Source organism: Trichechus manatus, unplaced genomic scaffold, assembly GCF_000243295.1.
Source record: "Trichechus manatus latirostris isolate Lorelei unplaced genomic scaffold, TriManLat1.0 scaffold00001, whole genome shotgun sequence".
Taxonomy (NCBI): domain Eukaryota; kingdom Metazoa; phylum Chordata; class Mammalia; order Sirenia; family Trichechidae; genus Trichechus; species Trichechus manatus.
The window spans coordinates 21,168,991-21,182,573 of NW_004443937.1; the positions used below are offsets into that span (position 1 = coordinate 21,168,991).

General features: G+C 41.4%; 1 non-coding gene across 1 annotated transcript; it reads left to right on the forward strand.

Moving 5' to 3' along the window:
• The first annotated feature begins 13,179 nt into the window (after nucleotides 1-13,179).
• On the forward strand, nucleotides 13,180-13,250 carry TRNAK-UUU (transfer RNA lysine (anticodon UUU)). Its single transcript has one exon. It is a non-coding gene; the product is annotated as a tRNA-Lys (tRNA).
• The last annotated feature ends 333 nt before the right edge of the window (nucleotides 13,251-13,583 follow it).

A 13,583-nucleotide genomic window follows, 5' to 3' on the forward strand; every position in this document is an offset into this window, starting at 1 on the left:
AGGAAAATAAGAATCTTTACTAGATAATGCTTGTGTGTTTCTTTTTTTTTTTTTTCACCAGGAAATTGGATGTGGGAAGGTTCTGAAATGTTTAATTTTGAAATGTGATGGTTGTGATTTTCAAACCAGAAATCTATTACTACCATAAACTGATGCTTGTGAGGGCATATTTTACAGTGTATTACCTCTATGCACGTGTACCTTTTTGTTTTATAACTGCATTTAGAAGCTGAACTCATTCCTTCAGTTAAAAGGAAACCAGCTGTGGAAACTGAGAGTAGAAGTTTTAAAGGTGGACTCACATTGGTATTCAATTCATTTAAACAATAACTGAGTGATCTCTGTGAGGGGGAAAGAGGTAACCATGGATTTAATCTGAGATAGGGAGAATACCCTTTGCCTAATGCTTAATGCTTAAAGTGAGCCACTAAAATACGGGCTGCTGCGTCCACCATGAAAGGACTTTGGAGGGGTGGGGATGAGGGGCGCTTGATGGACTGGGAAACACTTAACCGATTGTGCCACCCACCCAGGGACTCACTCAGGTACCTGAAATTAAATTTGGAACTAGAAGCTTGGCTTTGATGATCATGGTTTTGACTGACCAACTCTTGTAATTTTATCGCCTTTTGTTGATTCAAATCTTCAGTAGCATACACTTGGAAAAAAAAATCCCAGGTAATTTTTGCACTATCCAGAAACTCCTTGAAACCCTCAGAGGACCATAGCTTGGGTAGGGTGGGAGTGGCAGCCACCTCTCTGAGGCTTGGTGGAGTTAGAGGAGTGAGGGCAGATAGGGATTCTGAAGGCCCCTCTGCTGCCTGCCTCTGGCTGCTGAGGCTTGAACAAGGCCTTCCGCTCTGGAGATGTTTGGTGGCTCATTTGACAAGTCAGGACGATAGACCAGCTGGTGCCTGGAGTTCCTCCGGCTCCAGTATCTCCCCTCACTCCTAGGAAGATGGAATTAAGGGGGTATTTACAGAGTGCTTGGAGCCCTTCTGAGAGTTGGAAGATTAATCAGCGTTTTTACAGTTGCTAAGTTTGGGTTTATGCTAGAAGCACAGTGTCTGCTAGACTTCACAGTACTTGTTTTGAGAGGAAGAAATTTAAACTTTTTTTCCCTAAAACCAACTTCTAGTCAACAGTCCCTGGGTGGCACAAAGAGTTAAGTGCTCAACTACTAGCCAGAGTTTGGTGGTTTGAACCTACCCAGAGGCATCTTGGAAGACAGGCCTGGCGATCGGCTTCTGAAATATTATAGCCTTGAAAGCCTTATGGAGCAGTTGTCGTGCATCCACGGGGGTCACCATGAGTTGGAATTGACTCCACAGCAACTAACAACAGCAACGACTCCTAATCATAAACCCATAAAGCACTGACGGGTTATATTTCTGGTGTTAATTGAGTAGTTTTCGCCTTCCTTTCAATAGTGTGTGCTTTTGGTTATTGATTCTGTCATGAGTTTTGGTGTTTCGTGAAGTCCCTGAAATAACTTTATTTTTTGTTCAATAGGATTGCCTTAATTTCATCTAGTTTTTAAGGGGTGATGGAAACTTTGATCAATGTGTGTATGTATCTTAATTCAGGGTAACGTTCGAGTAGGTCATATTTAAATTGAGTGTTTAAGTAAAACATGGCTAAGATACTAGATTGCATTTTGAAGTATAAAGCCGTTTTAAAATGCATCATTATTATGATATACCTGAAATTATCTTCATATGTTTAATGGAGAAAAGGGGATTAGAAATGGTCTTATACAAGCTGATCTGTCCCTCAGTTTTGGGTTTGGCATCTGGTAAGTAGGGAGAGAAGAAGGACAAAATTCTGGCACCTACAAATTTGAAAGATAAGCCCATAGATACCTATAGTTAAATTAAAAAAAAAAATTATTTTTGGTGAAAATATACATAACAAAACAGGCATCCATTCAACATTTTCTACATGTATAGTTCAGTGACATTGGTTACATTCTTTGCATTGGGTCACCATTCTCGCTATCTCTACCAATATTGTTTCACCACCATAAGCTTAGACTGTGTCCCCTAAGCTTCTCCTCTGTGTTTTAGAGTTACTGTTGTCAGCCTGATCTTATATAGATAATTCTTTAAAAGAATGCACTGCTCAAGGCAAACATTCTTTACTAGTTGAGCTAAATTGTTGTTTAGTTTAAAGATGACTTCATGGGATAGTTTTGGTTCAAGGCTTAAAGATTATCTCAGGGCAATAGATTCAGGGGTTCCGCCACTGTCAGTGGGTCCAGTATGTCTGGTTTCTATAAGCATTTGAAATTCTGTTCTACATTTTTACTCCTGTTGATCAGGATCCATCTATTGGGCCCTTAGTTAAAACATTCAGTAATGGAAGGCAGGCACCATCCTGTTCTTCTGGTCTTATGACAGTGGAGTTCATACCGGCAATTAGACCTTCAGTCCATTTCCTTCTCCGATTCCTGGGTAGCTTTCTTCCTCTGCTGGACTGTTGATATTTTTTTGGTAATAATTTATTTAATTTATTTTTTGTTGTTGAGAATATATATAGCAAAAAATACACTAATTCAAGTTTCTACACGTACAATTCAGTGACATTGGTTACATTTTTTGAGTTTTGCAACCATTCTCACTGCCCTTTTCTGAGTTGTTCCTCTACCATTAGCATAAAGTCACTGTGCCCTAAGGTTCCTATCTGATCTTTCAAGTTGCTGTTGTCAGTTTGATCCCATATAGAAAGATCTTAAAAGAGCGTAATGCTCAAGGCAGACATTTTTTACTAGTTAAGCTAAACTATTGGTTGGTTTTAAGAAGTCTTCAGGGGATATTCTTGACTTTAAGGTTTAAAGATTATCTTAGGGCAGTAGTTTTGGGGGTTCCTCCAACCTTGATGGCTCCAGAAAGTCTGGATTGCATGAGAATTTGACGGATGGTTGATTTTTTTTAATTTAAAATAATGAGTGTTGTATTTCTGAAACAGACAGTTTTAAAATTTCCAATTATTTAAGAACAGAGGTGAAAGCAAGAAGACATCCCAAATCATACCATCCAGAAATACCCAGTGTTGATTAACAGTGAACATCCTTGGCAGAAGGTCTTCTCTGTGTTTGATGTCTACTTGTCTTTATTTTTATCAAGACAATAACATGCACATAGCTGTTCTAAAAACCTTCTTATTGTAAAGCTAAACACAGATACAGAAAACTACACAAAACGGTGTATAGCGTAGTGAATTATTATAAGATAAATACCCTTATAACGACCATCCAGGTTAGGAAAGATTTTTGCCAGCTTCCTCAGAAGCTACTCTCTCCCTCCCTCCAAAAGTAAATACTGTCTTTAGTTTTATCATAATCATTATACACCATAGTTTATTTTGCCTTTTTTTTTTTTTTTTTTTTAACTTGGAGTGTTTTTAAAATCTGTTTTAATCTACAGGGTCCCACCTCTGTCACTTTTTTTTCTTCACAATTTATCTGTTGAGGAACCTGGGCTGTTGGACCTGTAGAGTTTACCACAGGTCTGAAATTATTTTTTGTGCATACTCATGGTATGGTTCAACATGGTTCTCACTCCTCTGTGTTTGCTGCTAATTCAGTGTATATAGTTTCTAAAAGTCAAATACTACTAAAATGCTAATTAAAAAAAAATTGCAATTTCCATGTTTCATCTGCTCAGCCCTTAGTCCTGTTCCCCAGAAGTCATCAGTTCCAACTTTCAGCTTTTTCTTCTGATATTTGCCTTTATAGTTCTAAATAATATTCTGGCATATCGGACAGTATTTTTATTCTCCTCTTACACTTGATTAATAGTTGGACTGGGTATAGAATTCTAGGTTGAAATCATTTCTCCTCAGAATTCTGAGGGCCATGCTCCATCGTCTTTTAACCCTCAGTGTTGCTGTTTAGAAGTCCTTTATCATCCTGATTCCTGTTCCTTGTACATCTGTCATTTTTCTCTGGAAGCTTTTAGGAGCTTCTAGAATTTCAGGATGCCGTGTGGGTCTTTTTTCACTCATTGGACTGGACACTCAGTGCGCCCTTTCCATCTAGAAATTTATATTCTTCAATTCTAGGAAAATTTCTTATATCATTTCTTTGAAATTTTCCTTGTTTTATTTTCCCAGTTTTCTTCATTTAGGAGCTCTTGTTTGTACCTCTATTTTTTTCTCTATTCTTAATTCTTATTCTTTTGTTTTCTTAGAGATTTCTTCAACTTGATTTTTAGTCCTTTTATTTAGTTTTCTTATTTCTGTTATCAAATTTTTAATTTCCAAAAAGCCTTGTTTTCTGAATGTTGCTGTCCCACATATTTTGAATAGTATACTATTCTTTTTTCCTGGAAATAACATCTTCTCTCTCTGAAGACATTAATGTTAGTTTTTGAAATTTTCTTTTGTTTCTTGCATTGACTCTTTTTCTTATGAGTTCCTTTTTCTGTTTGTTTGATGTCTGTCTTTCAGTTAAAGGTTTTCTTCAAATGTCTGGTGGCACTCAGAATTCTGAGGGAAAATGATTTCAACCAAGAATTCTATACCCAATCCAACTACTGATCGATCACATGTGAGAGTAGAGTAAAGGACAGTACGTAAGCAACTAAAATGCTGATTGGAGCACTGTAAGCAGAGCTGGACTTCTGACCTTAAGGCTGTATCATGAGTAAAAAGGCACTGAACCTTTTTTCACTTGGGGACTGTGAATATCTGTAGTTTTTTTCTCTTGGGCTGGCGAGTTTCCCCAGAGAGAAACCTTCCAGTCTTGTGCTGGCTGCTGGTGTTCTGTGAGTTTCGTTGAGAAGGGGAGCTGGGGAATTTCACCATTATGTGTGTAGACTTACACATACTTAATCCACTCTCACTCCTGCCTTCATTTGTGACTGGTGTTCCTTAGCCCAAAGCGTCTGTGTTTCAACCTCTTTGACTTCAGTTTTCTGCTAGAGTAGAGAAGGTATCTAACTACCTGGGTGTTTAGAAACTGGGAACTGAGAGGATGTCAACCTGCTCATTTATATGAACTTTCTGCCAGTCCTCCTGTTTTCTATCCCAACCTTGGTCCACTCCCACTCACTAAGCACAGTCACTCCAAGCCCTTAACCTTCCAAGAGTTTCTTACTTTTCCTTGGGATTCCCCTTTAGCCACTTGAGTTTAGCTGCTCTTGCTCCAGTAAGGTAGCTAAAACCTTGTCCAACTGCTTTTCATCTTCTAAAAAGATGTTGAACATTTTCATCCTCTTATCTTCTCTTGCATTTTCTTTGTCTTTCTGGGTTTATTATTTCTTCATAAAACTTCCTTTAAGGTGGGATTTAGAGATGTAAAGCATGAAGGTCCTTGGTTGACTTTTTTATTTTGGAGAATTTTTATTTTTATGTACAGAAAAGTTAACATTTACATTTCATTCAGTTTAGTGGTAAGTTCATTAGCCTTTGCTTTTTCCAGGTTAGGCCCAGAGCATTATCTTCCCACTGGTGAAGGATCTTATCATATCTGTCATAGTAGTAGGTCCTGATGACTTCATCAGCCTAGCCAGAACTCCTTATTCTTCTGAGTTAACTTCTTTGAAGGTGAGGGTGGTGCACATCTTTCTGTGGCCTTTCCCTTGATAATGCTGTAGGAGCCTCCGTTCTTTGCACAAGGTAGGCGGGAAGACAGCCAGCTCAGTGGGATCCCTCCTCCTTGTTTTCCTCCAATATGGGGGCAGTATCAACCCAGCTGAAAGATCAGGTGGTCTCCTACTGGGGAGCTCCCCTTTACTTGCTGCTCTCTTTTCAACCTGGGCCACCATCCGCTGCTTTGACTCTGATCTGTGTTTGTGGACTAGCTTAAGCGGTTGAGTAGTTGTTTGTTGGTCTAAGCCCTGAGTGATCTGTCCTTCAAAGGCTTATAGAGGATGTTCTTGTTGTGAGCTGCTGTGGAGTTGGCCCTGACTCATGGTGACCCAATGCATAATGGAATGAAATGCTGCCCGATCCGGTGCCATCCCCATGATCAGCTACAGATGGAACCATTGTGATCCATAGGGTTTTCATTGGCTGATTTTCGGAAGTGGGTCACCAGGCTTTTCTTCCTAGACTGTCTTAGCTTGGAAGCTCTGCTGAAACCTTTCAGCATCATAGCAACAGGGGATAGATAGCCCTTTGTCACTGCAGCTGGATAAGCCACTATGAAAAAGAAAGGAAGAGGAATTATGAGTAATGTATGTAACCTCAGAGATTGTGGAAAAAAAAAACCCAAAGCCAAACCCCTTGCTACTGAGTCAGTTCCTACTCATTGAGACCCTGTAGGACAGAGTAGAGCTGCCGCATAGGCTTTCAAGGAGTGGCTGGTGGATTCAACCTGCTAACCTTCTGGTTAGCAGCTGAGCTCTTAACCACTGCGCCACCAGGACTCCCAGAGATTGTGAGAACTTTTAAATCATGAAAGACAATGCAGTTCTTGCTACTTTATCCCAATGCCCAGAAAACAGGCCTGGTGGGCTGTCCAAATGTGTCTGAGGATTTTTTTCTTATTAAACGTCTCCCCTTTTTTAACCCCATCTTCTCTACTGCCGAGCTACACCCCTGTGACTCACTTGGCAGCATTTTGTAATTTGAAGGTGCTCTATAGCCTTGTGGAGGGAAATGATAGTTTAGCAGGGCTTAGCTTTGGAATTATTAAATTTGCCGACTCCATTAGAAGCAGGAAATAATCAGTGAAGTCCAGCTTACAAAGAATTCGAAGATTAAAAATTAAAAGCACCCCCTCCCAGGCAGGGCTCTGAGGGGCATGGCATGAGCCGTGTGCTGAAGAGTTCAGTGTGTCGGTGTCTTAGGGATGCGTCTTCTCTTGACATTACTTTTTGGTTTGGAGCAATGGCTCTTTGTGAGTATCACATAGGAGTTTGTCAGAGATGCACATTCTTGGGCCTTACTCTGGATCTCTGAATCGGAAACTCTGGGGTAGGGCCCAGTAGTCTGTGTTTCATTAAGCCCTACAGGGGCTTCTGATGCATACTAACTGGTTTAGATGCTTTTGTAGATTCCTATGGAAGTCAAGAGGTCCCTGGGTGTCGCAAGCGGTTTATGCTTGACTACTAACCTAAAGGTGGGAGGTTTGAACCCACTCACTGGTGCCATGGAGGAAAGGCCTGGTGATCTGCTTCTGTAAAAATAACAGCCAAGAAAACCCTGTGGAGCAGTTCTACTCTGTAACACATGGAGTCGCCATGAGTTGGAATCAACTCACAGCAACTTATTTTTTGTAATGGAAGTGAGATGTTCTGGATTTAGGGATTACTCCCCCAAAACTTGGAAAACTGTCTCCTAGGGAGCTAGCTGTGACCTCAAAGGCTTGTAGCCGCCTGAGGCTTTCAGGAGGGAAAGTCTTGAGGAAAATACTCCTCCAGCGTCGCTGTTTAAGGCCGGCTACACCACTGTTGAGCATTGTTAGCCTCTGATTTGGGAAAGTGGCCAAGTGGACCAAAAAGCATGATTAAAATCTTGAAGGGAAAAATAACGTCTTATTCTGCATTATAGTTACACGTCTGTGTGTGCGGACACTAGCAATAACAGCAGCGGGCATCCTGGGGGTTTCCTTCCAATCTTTATTAGGCGTGCATATGGGCATGGGATGCGTATTTAACCTAGCTGAGATCACATACTATGTATGCATTGTTCTGTATTACACATCCTCCATTATGAGGGAGCCCTGGACTCCACTGCAGTGAGTGGCAGGGCCAGGATTTCGGTTCAGGCTGTCAGAGGTGCCAGCACCCTGAGAAACTTGGGACCCTGTTGCACAGACCCTCAAGAAGTCATTTTCCCAGTACAGCTACATGGTGTCCGGCTGCCACTACTGACTGTTCTGACGGTGATCACAACAGAGGGTCCTGGACAGAGCTGGAGAAGAATGTAGAATAAAATTCTAATTCACAAAAAAAGACCAGACTTATTGGCCTGGCAGAGACTGGAGAAACCCTGAGAGTATGGCCCCTGAACACCCTTTTAGCTCAGTAATGAAGTTACTCCTGAGGTTCACCGTTCAGCCAAAGATTAGACAGGCCCATAAAACAAAACGAGACTAATGGGGCACAACAGCCCCGGAACAAGGACTGGAAGGCAAGAGGAAACAGGAAAGCTGGTAATAGGGAACCCAAGGTCAAGCAAGGGGAGTGTTAATATGTCATGGGGTTGTTAACGATTGTCATAAAACAATATGTGTACTAACTGTTTAATGAGAAGCTATTTGTTCTGTAAATCTTCATTTCGAGTACAATTAAAAAAAAAATAAGTCATTTTCCCATGACATTTGGACTTGTTGGAGCTACTGGCTCATCCTGGACCTACTGTTAAGGGAGAAAGGCAGGGGAGCCGACTGACCCGGCCACGCCATTGCCGTTTACAGTCCCTGACTCTGCAAGTCGGTTCAATGTTGCTTTTTCACGTGCTGCCTGGAATAGAGCCGTCTGATTCTTTCCTCGGGAACAATGGCTGTTTTTATGAGTTCTTGCTTGTCTCAGGCGATGTCCCACACAATGAAATCTTTTCTTTTCCATTTGTTTAAGCTCGTGGACCTTATGGACTCTGTCTGGTTGACTTATCTGATGTTTAGAGTTAGTATATATGATAGCAGCTTGTTCTTTGTGTGAAGAAAAAAAAAAGGTAGAGGATGGAACTTTCCCTCCCCCCACCAAAAAAAAAAAAAAAGCGAGAGAGAAAATTCCTCAACCCTATTCAGAATTAGGGATTAGGTTGGTAGCAAAAGAAGAGGGAAAAGAGGACCCTTGGGGCAAGTGGCTGTTGTGTGTGTGTATCCCTTCTTGATATGGCAGAGCAGAGTACCCTCTGCATGGGGCCCCCATTCTGTGGTATGTTCACTTTTCCTCCTGGACACAAGCAAAGGCTGGAGAATTTTTTATTAGAGGAGCCTCTGCCTCCCTACCCGCCTCCCCTGGGATCCAGGGCCAGAGGAGCTGGCAGAGGAGCCCTTGCTGAGGGTCTGCTCTGAGCTGGGTCCACGCTGACCTCACCTGACCTGGCTGGTCAGATAGAGCAGGCCTGAGTTGGCTTGAGCAAAGAGGTATTCAGAATCCAGGGATGCTGCCTTTCCTCCCTCCCTGAGTGCAAATGAAACCTCAAAACTCCTGCCCACAGAGGGTTCATGTTACTTTTTTCATGACTGAGAATGGATTTACTGCTCATCCCCCGCCAGATAGACCCCAAAAAATCCCTGCTCCTGCACCTAGCCTACCCTACGCTGAGGCTTGCTTACGCTGCAACAAAAAATATTTGGATGCACAAAGGCCTACTTCCTGTTTTGGTAGAAATTTCCCTAACCACTGGCTCTTCTGATTTTTCCCTTGTTCTCTAAGACCAGTATCATGGAGTCAGTATGCTTGTTGAACACCTGGGTTTGTTGCCATTTGGGTGTTGAGGATTTGGAGATCTGTCCTTTTGAAGATTATATCCTAGGGTATGTGTGTGTGTAACTGTGTTTGTCTATGACAGTAATAATAGATAGATAGATAGCTGCTATCAGGTCTAGTCCTGCTCACGGCAACTTTATGTACGACAGAACAAGACATTGCCTTGTCCTGAGTCATCTTCACGACTGCCGGCATGTTCGAGTCCATCGCTGTGGCCATTGTGTCAATCCATCTCTCCAAGGCTCTCCCTTAGCCCCACTGGCCCTCTACTTCACCAAACACGATGTCCTCCGCCAGCGATTGATCTCTCCTGATGACGTGTCCAAAGCAAGCAAGTTGGATGGTGTTCTGTCATGATTCGTAAGGTTTTCATTAGCTAGTTTTCCAAAGTAGGTCTCCACGCCTTTCATTTTAGTCTGTCTTAATCTGGAAGCTCTGCTGAAACCCGTACACCATAGGTGACCCTACTGGTATTTGAAGTACCGGTGACTTAGCTTCCAGTATCACAGCAACACACAAGCCACGACAGTATGACAACCTGATAGACAGGGTAGTGGAATAGTAACAGTAACTACCATTTATTGAAGGCTCATTATGTGCCAAGTACTGTGATAAGCATTTAGCCAACATGATCAGTAGATATTCGAGGAGTAAATGCCCCACCCTGCTGTACTTCCTTGTCTTCTCCCCTAGCCCGGTAAATCAGAGGCAGGAAGGAGAAGCAGGTATAGGCTGTACAGAGAGAGCTTTGCGGATCAGAGTCAGGAGGTTAGTTTTATTTCAGTCATGATGGAAAGCTGTTGGGTGTGTCTAAGCAGGGAGATCAGAAGTAACTTCCTCCAGCCTATCTGCTTACCTCCCAGCCAGTTGTATAACCGGACCAAGAACCAAGGACATCACACTCCCAGCCTGGTGACTGGAAGAAGCAGCATTACATCGAAAGTCTCAAATGAATTATTTTCTATAAACATGACCTTAAGCACTTTTACCACCATCATACTTGTTCCCAGCATGGTTGAAACATACTGAAGGTGGAAATTGTAATTTTATGTATAGTAGAAAGTGAAAACATTTTGGTTATTTTATTCACTGAAGCAAACATAACTAAGTCACTGGAAGGTGAATCATTTCCCATTTGCTAGACTAATCACTGACATGTTTATCTGTGTACATTTGGTAATAATAAATCAGCTGTTTGTGACTGAAGCCATAGACTTAATTTTTTTAAAATTATCATTCAACAAAATAGATTGCTTTCTTTTAGTGTACCAGTAACAAGTTGCTGTCAAGTCATCTCTAACTCATAGTGACCCCATGTGTATCAGAGAAGAACTATGCTCCATATGGTTTTCAATGGCTGATTTTTAGGAAGTAGATCACCAGGGTTTCTTTTGAGGTGCCTCTGGGTGGCCTTGAATCTCCCCAGTCTTTCAGTTAGCAGCTGAACACGTTAATTGTTTGCGCTACCAGAGACTTCTTTGGTAAATATATAGGTAACAAAACATTTGCCATTTCTATGATCTTTACACGTACAGTTCAGTGATGTTAATTATATTCATCATGTTGTTTAACCATCACATTAACTGTTTCTGTATTTTTTTTTTAATCACTTAACAGAAGATCAGTGTGCCCTAAAAGTTCTACGAATTTAGCACATGTATAGAGTCATATGGAAATCCTGGTGATGTAGTGGTTAAGAGCTACGGCTGCTAACCAAAAGGTGGGCAGTTTGAATCCACCAGGCTCTCCTTGGAAACTCTATGGGGCAGTTCTACTCTGTCCTATAGGGTTGCTATGAGTCGGAATTGACTCGATGGCAATGGGTTTGGTTTTTTTGGTTTTTTTAATAGAGTCATATAAGGAGCCCTTGTGGTGCAGTGTTTAGGCACTTGGCTGGTAACCGAAAGGTCAGGGGTTCGAACCCACTAGTCGCTTTGCGGGAGAAAAATGTGGCAGTCGGCTTTGTAAAGATTATAGTCTTGGACCCTATAGGGCAGTTCTACCCTGTCCTATAGGGTCGCTATGAGTCGGAATCGACTTGACAGCAATGGGTGGGTTTTTGTAGAACCATACAACCACCACAGGTCACAGGATTGTTCCATCACCCCAACGAAACTCCCTTGTGCCAGCCCCTTTATAGTCATCCCTGCCTCATAGATTTTGTAAACAATTCTTTATTGAGATATAATTCACATACCATACAGTTCACCAACTTAAGTATGTAATTCAGTAGTTATTAGTTTATTCAGATTTGTGCAGTCATACGCACAATCAATTTTAGAATATTTTCATCATCCAGAAAGAAAAGCCATACCTGTTAGTAGTCACTCTGCATTTTACCTTAACCTCCCATCCGTGGGTAACAGCTAATCCACTTTCTATCTCTATAGATTTGCCTATTCTGGACACTTCATATAAATGGAATCATATAATATGTGGTCCTTTGTGACTGTCTTCTTTCACTTTGCATAAGTTCATGCATGTTGTAGTGTGTATCGTGCTCGTCATAGCATGTATCAGTACTTCATTCCTTTTTATTGCCAAATAATATTCCATGGTATGGAGATACCACATTTTGTTTATTCATCAGTTGATGAACATTTGGATCATTTCCACTTTTTGGAAAACTACTATGAATAATACTGCTCTCAACATTTGTGTACACATTTGAATCTACCAGCCACTCCTTGGAAACCCTGTGGAGCAGTTCTGTCCTGCCCTATAGGGTCGCTATGAGTCGGAATTGACTCGACGGCAATGGGTTTGATTTTTTTTGGTATGGTAACTATATGTTTAACCTTTTGAAGAACTGTGAGACTGTCAAAGCAGCTGCCTCACTTTACATTCCCACCGTCAGTGTGTGAGGGTTCCCATTTCTCTACATCCTTGCCAACACTTGTTATTGTCTGCCTTTTGCTTCTAGCCATCCTAGTGTTATGAAGTAGTATCTCCTTGTGGTTTTGATTTGCATTTCCATGATGACTAATGATGTTGAGCATGCTTTCATGTGCTTATTAGCTATTTGTCTCATGTACTTTAAAAAATCGTTTTATTTAACTTGGATAAGTTGAATAAACATCCTTTAACAAATGCTTAAAATATTTAGCATAACTTAGAAATGCACTGTTTTCACCTATAGCTTCGATTTCTTAAATTACATTTAACTGACATTAAATAGATTATTTCCTGCTTTTAAATGTTGTCCCAAACACAACATAAAATTATGCATTTTTTATATCTTAAGCTTTAGGATATGATACTGCGTACTTGGGATTTTTTTAAACACATGTCCTCTGGCCCCGATTGTGAAGATAAAATGCTTGGCATCCTCTTTGATGCCTTTAACCTCGATATTTCTATTTCCAATTCTAGGGTTTTAAAAATAATCTGGTGTGACAGACAAAAGTTAGGTACCAAAATTGCTTCAGTCAGATGAGGCAGTTTTATATGGGATTAAAACCAACCTGTAACCCGAGTCACACACAGCTGCTATTATTGGAACAGAGCCCTGGTGAAGGGCACCTTCTGTTGACGGGGCCAATTCAGATCCAGCAGCTTCCAGGCCAGGAGGTAGAGCAGAGGCACACTTTAAGGTGCAGTGATTAAAATCACTCTAAAACTGGTAAATTACTCTTTGATATTTAGACCAGTGCCACTTTGGATATCAAGGAATAATGGAATATTCTTATGTAAATATTCCAGCTTTTGATGGGAAGCTTCTGGAGGTCTGGAATCTAATTTGATGCATGTTTTTTCCCCATGGAGACTAGTAGCAGTGGAAATTAGTGAGAGGGCAGTGATGGTTCAGTGGTAGAATTCTTGCCTTTTATGCGGGAGACCTGGGTTCAATTCCCAGCCAGTGCGCCTTATGCACAGCCATAACCCATCTGTCAGCGGAGACTTGTGTGTTGCTATGCTGCTGAACAGGTTTCAAGGGAGTTTCCAGACTGAGACGGACTAGGAAGAAAGACCTGGTGATCTACTTGTAAAAATCACTTGGTGAAAATCCAGTGGATCACAGCAGTCCAATCCCGTTGTGCCATGAGGTCACCTTGAGTCAGGGGCTGACTCTGCAGCAGCTAACAACAGCAGACTAGCAGCAGGCTCTCAGTGCTTCTTGAAAGAATACTTGATGGTGGAAGCAGACACTGATTGCCAAACTCGTGTCCATCATCTGCCACACTTTCCTTTTTTCTA